General features: G+C 42.3%; 1 long non-coding RNA gene across 1 annotated transcript; it reads left to right on the top strand.

Moving 5' to 3' along the window:
• The first annotated feature begins 3,958 nt into the window (after window positions 1-3,958).
• On the top strand, window positions 3,959-7,471 carry LOC128873083 (uncharacterized). The gene is made up of 2 exons (XR_008456319.1): window positions 3,959-4,611; window positions 5,415-7,471. It is a non-coding gene; the product is annotated as an uncharacterized LOC128873083 (long non-coding RNA).
• The last annotated feature ends 694 nt before the right edge of the window (window positions 7,472-8,165 follow it).

Raw genomic sequence — 8,165 nt, 5'->3', positions numbered from 1 at the left:
CCCCCCCCCCCCCCCCCCCCCCCCCCCCCCCCCCCCCCCCCCCCCGCAGGCGTTTTCCTTGCATGCGAAGCCGTCCTCTCAATGCCGACGCCACCGAGAAAAGGGTCGTGAAGGAGAGTGGTCCGGGGACCAGGCCATTCGCTAAAATTTAAATTTCAAATCGTGTTAAGGGAATATCAAGACATGAGTGCTTTGCGCTTATGTATGCGTGCGTAAGATAAGAAACAGCGAGGAGAAGAAGACGATGGACGCAGCCCTTTATTAAGAACAGCGGGCGTGGGACAGTGCTGCTACTGAAGAACGCCAAGGAAATATCAATCCCTGCACTTTGTCGAATAAGTGGAACATGGTCTTGTTTGTTCAAATATTAATTACCTATGTGGTTCTGTTCAACCTTGTAGCGATCATCAGCCCTCTCTTGCAGCTAGTATTCTCGAAATTTCTCGATCATGTTGACGCTCTTCCAGTTTTTCAATTTGACAGTCAGTGGTAAAGTAGATTCGGATTGTTGCGTGTCATCTATAATCATGTCTCTATATTTGTCTTCCACCTTCGTGAACACGATCCAGAGTCGAAGATATACCTCCCGGAACCAGAACTGAATGCACTCGTTGGAAAGTATCGTTTAATGCACACGAGCGACGGTCCTGTTCAACAACAGGGTTTCCTGACAACCAACTCGTAGAATAAACCAACCAGATACACATGCTAAACAATCTCATCTCGAGTTTTTCGAAACAAAGTCGTGATACACTTGTCAGTCAACTTCTGTAAGGGTTACTACAACTCTGTAAACATTTGCCAATTCACCCTCTCTGTCCTGCATAACATGTACAACAATTTACCGTTTATGCGTTGCATGCTTAAGAGTATCCTCTAAATCTCGACCTAATTCGTCGACCAGGATCTGCATCGCGATCGTGGGTGGCAAAAACAGCGAGCCTTAGATCAAGGTCTACGTCAGCAAGCGGTGGCACGCGAAGGGTAACCAACTGCTAATAGCCGACGGCTTGTCAGCCGTTACTCTAATATTAACGTGGGGTGACGAAGACGTTGAAGCCTCGTTAACGTTCGATTCGCTGTTCAACGCGCGGCTATTGCCTTCTCCTTTTCATAAAACAATGCAGACACGTGCATCGATTTTGTATCGCGTCGACTACGGGCTCTATCGTGATCTAACGTGCTGGCTCTGATAAGACCCGAGACGATTACGCTATTTAACCCTGAAGACACCCTTTAATAATGTGTCCTGAATTTTCTTTTATTAATCATTCGCTTGTTAACAGTTTCAGATGGGGTTGTTGAAGTAGAGGAGCGATTTTACCTCGTCCACTACAATTCAAACATTTAGTAGTATGTAATATGATAGTAACGCGTCGACCTCGATGGTTCTAGTGTTGAAGATTAGAATTACCAGTCGCGTACAATTGTGGAGACTTCAGTTTCAGAAATAGGACATTCAAGATCAATGGGATCTTAGTTTTCTTTTTGTACCTCTCACGACTTGTCATTAATTTCAGCTAGCAGTTGTTGAAAGAGGAGAGTGTTTTTACCGAAAAATTGGTTCACCCTCGTCCACTACGATTCAAAGATTTAGTAGTATCTAATATAATAGTAACACGCGTTGACCTCGATGGTTGAAGATCAGAACAGTTTTAGAGATTCCAGCATCAGAAATTGATATTTAATCTTCGCTTTCTTCGTATACTTCTCACAGCCTGACATTAATTTCAGGTTACATCCACGCATCCAAGTTTGACGTCTGAGGGTTAACCGCATCAGGAACGGATTAACGAGCGAGCGTCATTCAGCAGGTTTTCAGTGGGACGTCTTCGCCGTCTGCGAAGACAGTGTTCTTCATCCGATTGAAAAGATCGTATTGTGAATTCTCCTCGAAACGAGAGGCAACGGGACTCTAAAGACTGAAATAAAGTATTTACTCCGTTTCCGAGAGGATTGTGCCTCTCCTAAATCCTTCAGTAAAACCGCCGCGAAGTTGGATGTCTTATTTAAGGCGCATTCGGAGCGTAGTCGCTAACTGGCCGTATTACAACGTCGCCCGGGTGGCTCCAGAGATAAAAACCACTAGATAAAGAACGGCTGGGGCAAGAAAGGAGAAAAAAAACCGAGGAACTTGGCCAGAATGCCGGCCGTTCTGATAAAATTGTTCGTTTGATTCTTGAAAGCTTTAATAAACTCGCTGAAGCTTTCCCCGTGGCGCGTTCGAATAATTGCTAGCTATTAGCCGTCAAGCGCAGGCTTAGGAGTTTAACAAGCCGTGAGCACGTGTAACGACGGAAATAAGTCTCGAGTTGAGCGAAAACAACGGTCCAAGAACGACGGAGAACCAATGGAAAAAGGGAAACGGGGATAACGCTCGAGCCTCGAGGCCAAAACGAGAAAACGTTGATCCTTTGGAACGCGGGCTCCGCGTTCTGTTCGCGGTTCGCCGGCACCCCGCAACAGGGGTGGAGACATTCGAATGATTTCGTAATCGAAATACACGAGCTCCGATGAATAAGCGTGTGTCTAGAAGAATTTACAGGCTAGGTTGGCGCGAACGTCAAATACCAACATTCGTAAGTTAAATTTGTCGTAGAATCGAGGCTAACTCGATGGTTCGAAGCTATCGTGACTCAAATATTCGAATACTTGAGTTCTCGTGACGAGAAGTCCAAGAACGTGACACGAATTTTATGACTACACCGCTAACCAGCGACGTATCCATCATTCGAATACTTTTCGAAGTACCTCGTTGTTCGTCCCTGTTCCGTAACTTTTTTTGCGCCATCCGCCGCACTTGTTCCTTTTGCCGATCGTCGACGTGACTCCCATCGGTGCAACCTGGCTGCAGCTTCACGGTTCGCTGAGATTCCGACGGACACAAAGTCCCGGCATCGATCAAGGAAAGGGGGAAAAAACGTGCGGGGGCGGCGACAAAAAAATGGAGAAAATCAAGAAGACGCGCGAAAGAGGGGGGGTGTCGTTTTCCACGATCGTCGCGGCGGCGATCGTTGTGTCGGTGTCATTAACGAGGCGCGCTGGTATGAAGCGTCCTGCAGTGTATGTATCATCATCGTCGATGAACAATGGACAGCCTGGCCTGGACCCCCTCCTTCCTCTATGTTATTCGAGCATCTAGTTATACACACAGTTATTCAGAAAATCGTGCTCGAATGAAGTGTGCATCGCTGATTAAATAATACCAGGACCCGTGCAATAACGATTCCATCAATTTATTGCGTATCATCGATTGAACCTAACGCCGGGTCTATTAATTTACCGACACTGGGCCCAGAGGGCATCAATCTGCAGCCGTCGGTTTGCTAACAGCTCGTACAACACTAAATTGCGATCCCGTGATAAATCGACACGCTGGCGATGTACAGACCCGGTCACCCTGCCCCGGAATTCCGTTTCAGCAATTATACGGTCAACCAAGGACGACGGACAATCGACACGCTTTTTTTCAGGGGGGAAATCGTAGGGTTGCTTTTTCTCCACTGTTACGGATGAGGATAGTTCTGTGCCAGTGGAAATAGCGTCGATGGTTCGCGAGATACCGTTCGTGACCTAGATTTACTATGGACAGGTGTAGTTGGCTTGTAATTAGCGATTGGAATGGAGAATGTCTTGATATCTACGTTTATTCTAATGAGGCTTTGGAGAATCAGAGAGTTGTTGAGTCATTGGGTTATTAGTTTTATCGGAAAACTATTAAACTTGATATTCATGAATGAAAAAATTTAGGAAATACTTCGAAATGACGTCGATTCACTTGGAATTGAAATTCACTCGAATCTGTTACAACCGATTTGAAATTAGTGTTGTAAACCGTTTGCGCTCTTTATTTTACCTACTCCACTATCTTTGTTTTACCTAGATCCACGGACACATGCAACTAGTTTCAGAGTGGTTTGAAACTGTTCGGTTGCTCCATGTGCGATCGACCTTAGTAACCATCATTGTCTTGATCTTTCAATTGTACTCGACACTGCAAGAGATTCAACTAGTCCGTCTTACCAATGGCGACTTATTCCAATACCTGTTCGATATTCTCAACGCACAGTATCAGTACGAATGAGTATGTCACATAACCCTACGTCTAACGCAACGAGTAATCTAAGACCAAGTGTGTTGTAACTCGCGCAGAGCGATACGTGTGATAAAATCGAGTCCAGATAGATTATAACATGCTGAGCAACGTGTAATGAAACGTGAACTTTATGCACACATCGTCATGAAACATTAGAACTCCTGGAGCGCTGCCAGTCGCAATGAACATGTCATATAAACAAGTCGTTACTACCGGTGCTTCTAGTATAACTAAGTATCTATCTGTTACATGAAAAAGTAAACGAAGTGGAGTGTAAATTATGAGATACGTATTTACGTGGCTCAGTCACTTTGTGACGCTCATCCGAGTCTCCAAATAGACGAGGACTGCCAAGATTATCAGCGACTGAGGCTGCCAAAACTAATCAGTACTTCGATCCAGATCTCCAGGATGATCGAGATTTCAGAACTAGCAGAGACTTTAAAGACGTTCTACTAGTAACGAATAATAATTAGATCGAGGAAAAAGTTGAAGGAAACTTCACATTTTTACAGGTACAGATAAAGAATTGACGACACGAAAGTTTATCTCATCTCCTAAACAGTGTAAGGTGTTGATATTTTATATATACAGTGGGTGTAGAATGTATTCGTACACCGATCAATTTCCCAAAAAACTTTTCTGTGAAATTGTGTGAATTGATTTGTGTGAATTTCTTAACTTCCTTTTTTATAATCAATGATATTTTACATATTCTCGGAAGTCTCTAAGATAGATATAGTCCAAACAACATTTACTAGTTAATATAATTTGTGAAATTAACAAAAAAATGCGAAAAGTGGGTAAAAGTATAGAAGCAATAAGTATTTGTACGATTCTTATGACGAACCATTTACAGCAGAGTTTGTAACGTAAACACATTAGTTTATTGCTCCGTGCGAATTAGAAAACATGAAATTTCCAGGAAAGTACTTTTAAACAGTTGTGCGAATACTTATTGCTTCAATATTTCTATCGGTTTTTTTCTTGTTAATTTCGCAACTTACATAAATAGCTATTTTTTTTGTAATCTATCTATTCTAGAGATTTCCTAGAACATGTAGAATGTCATTGTTTATAAAAAATAAGTTAATAAATTACAATTTTACACAGTTTTTTTGGAAATTGATCAGTGTACGAATACTTTCTACACCCACTGTATATGGATTCATCCTACGTTTTCTCACAATTCCTAGTTCAATAATAATACACACATATTAAGTTCAAAGGTTAAGCTCTTAGAGTACCCAACATCATAATTCGAGCAGTGTTCGCAGAGTTAGGTTTACGTTTATAGAATTTCTGTATATATTTGTAGAGTCTGCACGTTGCCAGGATTGGCGTGACATCCGTTTTGTCGAGAGGTGACTCTTGGTCACCACCAAGTTTGACGCAGTAAATCAACCAGCAATAATGTTTGTTTAGGTTTCATTTCTTTTGACCTGAAAGTTTCATAAATATGTAGAATGATTGTCGGTGAAGTAAAGATGATCTGATTCTCAAATCTCAATTTAGAGATCTCATCTTCGAAGTCAATCTAAGCTTAGCATTCGTGGCAATAGAGTGCTAAGAAACCATCTCGAGTTGCTGGTAGATACCAGAAAAAAGGGCTCGAATGCAAAGGGTTAATACAACGTATAATCGAACGCGTGAACCCGAGACTACACCTAAAGCGGAGTTCAAACAACCCTTCGATTCTCGCCTCTCTATTTCGATGTAAATTCGGCTTTATGTGTCGAATTACTCGTTGCATTACACCCGGGCTCTATCCAACCCCGGTCCCAGAACGGTGGATCAATTCGGAACGTGTTTCTCGTGCCCGGAGCGTGCTTCTTCGTGAGCAGGACGCCCAACAGTATCGACTGGGAACGCTAAGCCACGGCTATCGAAACGCGAAATGTTTTCACTCGGTTCGGCACGAAAAGCGCGCGCTAATGAATTTGGGAAGGGCTTGCAAACATTCGCTGATTGCTCGACTCGTATCCGCACAGACAAACATTGCTCTCGCGGCGCACCAGGAATACAGCAGCGCAAAACAACTCTGTTCCGCGCCGACTGAACCCTAACATTGTTCTCTATCCGTGTTTGAGACGGATAGAGGGTAGGCCTCGTAGCGTCGACCAATTTCTGAGACTGGACTGAGCTGCAGGGATCTGTAGATGACGCGAACTTTGCAGATGCTATAAGAGAACGCAACTCTATGACGCAGATTATATGGATATGATGAGCACTCATTAGACACGAGCTCTGTGGACGTGGTACAAGCTCTATAAATATGCCACGAACTTTATAAATGTCACACCAACGCTGTAGATGCGGCACAAAGTGAATGAATCGGGAAAAGTAAAGCTAGTGGCGACGGCACTCGAGCAAACTTGTCTCTTAGCAACGATTTTTTTGAAAATAATGGGCCACCAGGCCAGGTTTTTGCCTGTCGTGTATTTCTCTTCCAGATGTGTAGTTCCATATTTATACAATATATGTAGGCCCTGGTCATAAATCTTTGCCGCGATTATCATATTCGCAGACGTGCCACATACTACACATAAATATGTACTAGACACGATGCATATACTAGACCAAGAACACACGCGTCATGTTCACTATAAATATCGTATATTCAATCCACATATTCATAAAGTATTAAGTGAACGCTGTACAGGCAATTGTAATGTTAAGCGCACCGAAAAAGTACCATCAGGTACGATGGAATAAAGGATGACTAATTAACACATTCGCGACCGGCAGATATTTTACGTTTCTAATACCGAGTACTGACCAACATGATACAATTCTGAAGATCGTTAGGGCGAAGATAAAAATTACAAAATATGTTTTGAAATATCAATGTTATAAATATGTGGTGTATACAATAAAAAGATTCTCATAATTTTGTTACAACCAGGAATAGAATTTGAAGTGACGTGAATTCACGTCAGCGGTCGCGAATGTGTTAAGATTGTGAATCAAATGAAGCACTACTGAATGAGACTATCCTGCGAGACCCACCGTTATCGACCTGTGCGCGAACTTCAGGAAACGTTCATCAACAAATAACGCTACTGTAAAAAAGAAAATGTTTCGATTCTTCCCAAGTAAATATTATTTTTCGTCGTTCCACGCAAAACACACGAGCCGAATACTTTACAAACATTTGCTGGGTAAACGTTCTCTTCTACGTCTTTTTCCGTCAACTGAGCACAATCATAAAATTATTCAATCAGGGCGGCGCATACTTTACGAGCGTTAGGTATCTTTCAGGGATCGATTAATTAAGTATACCTTATTCAGCGCTTCGCAACGCGAGATGTATGTATGTACGTCAGGAGGACAATTAATAAATTATGTTGCAATCATTGCTGACAGAAACAAAAATTACTGTTCCTACTATTACTGTAACGATTTGTTACTGGAAAAAAGAATTCTACCTATGTTCCTTCTCTTTAATTTCAATTTTCAGAGCGTCCAGTTGCTTTGCAACTAGACTGATTTACTTCCGAGTGCTACGAAAAGCAAACCTGAAATGTAATTCGGAAAAATAAAAATCTGAATCGCGCGACGAGTACAACAGTCACGTTTTACGTTTCCTTTTATCTTCAAGAGCGGCGATAGTGCTGCGATTACCGCTGAAAAATAGGAAAAGAATGGAGACAAAGAATTGCTCAGAAACAGTTTCACAGATTTAGGGCTGGATACACCGCTGTTAAGGATGAGGGACGTCCTCGGTCGTCCTGTGGCATTTGATAACGCTGCATTTCCCTTTTGCAGCGTTCCCCAAACTTTTTTAGTCGGGGATCACGTTTCGTTTCACGCTATATTCGCGGTAGGTACATTAAATTCTTTTCTGCCCATTTGGGGTTTCGTCTGAGAGTTTTATTCCCAACTTAGAGAATTTAAATAAATATACATTTGGGGATAATTTATGGATAACAAAATCACCGAGGAGGCTCGAAGAAGGAGTTGAAAATGATTCGATGCGTTCTATATAATTAGCGATACCGATTTTATACAGCAAATTATTTAAAAATTCGAAGCATTAACTTGTTCTCGACTCTTCTGACTGTATATG

Source organism: Hylaeus volcanicus, chromosome 3, assembly GCF_026283585.1.
Source record: "Hylaeus volcanicus isolate JK05 chromosome 3, UHH_iyHylVolc1.0_haploid, whole genome shotgun sequence".
In the NCBI taxonomy this organism is placed as follows: domain Eukaryota; kingdom Metazoa; phylum Arthropoda; class Insecta; order Hymenoptera; family Colletidae; genus Hylaeus; species Hylaeus volcanicus.
The sequence above is the reverse complement of the archived record's forward strand: the minus strand, read 5'-3'. Positions and strand labels throughout refer to the sequence as shown.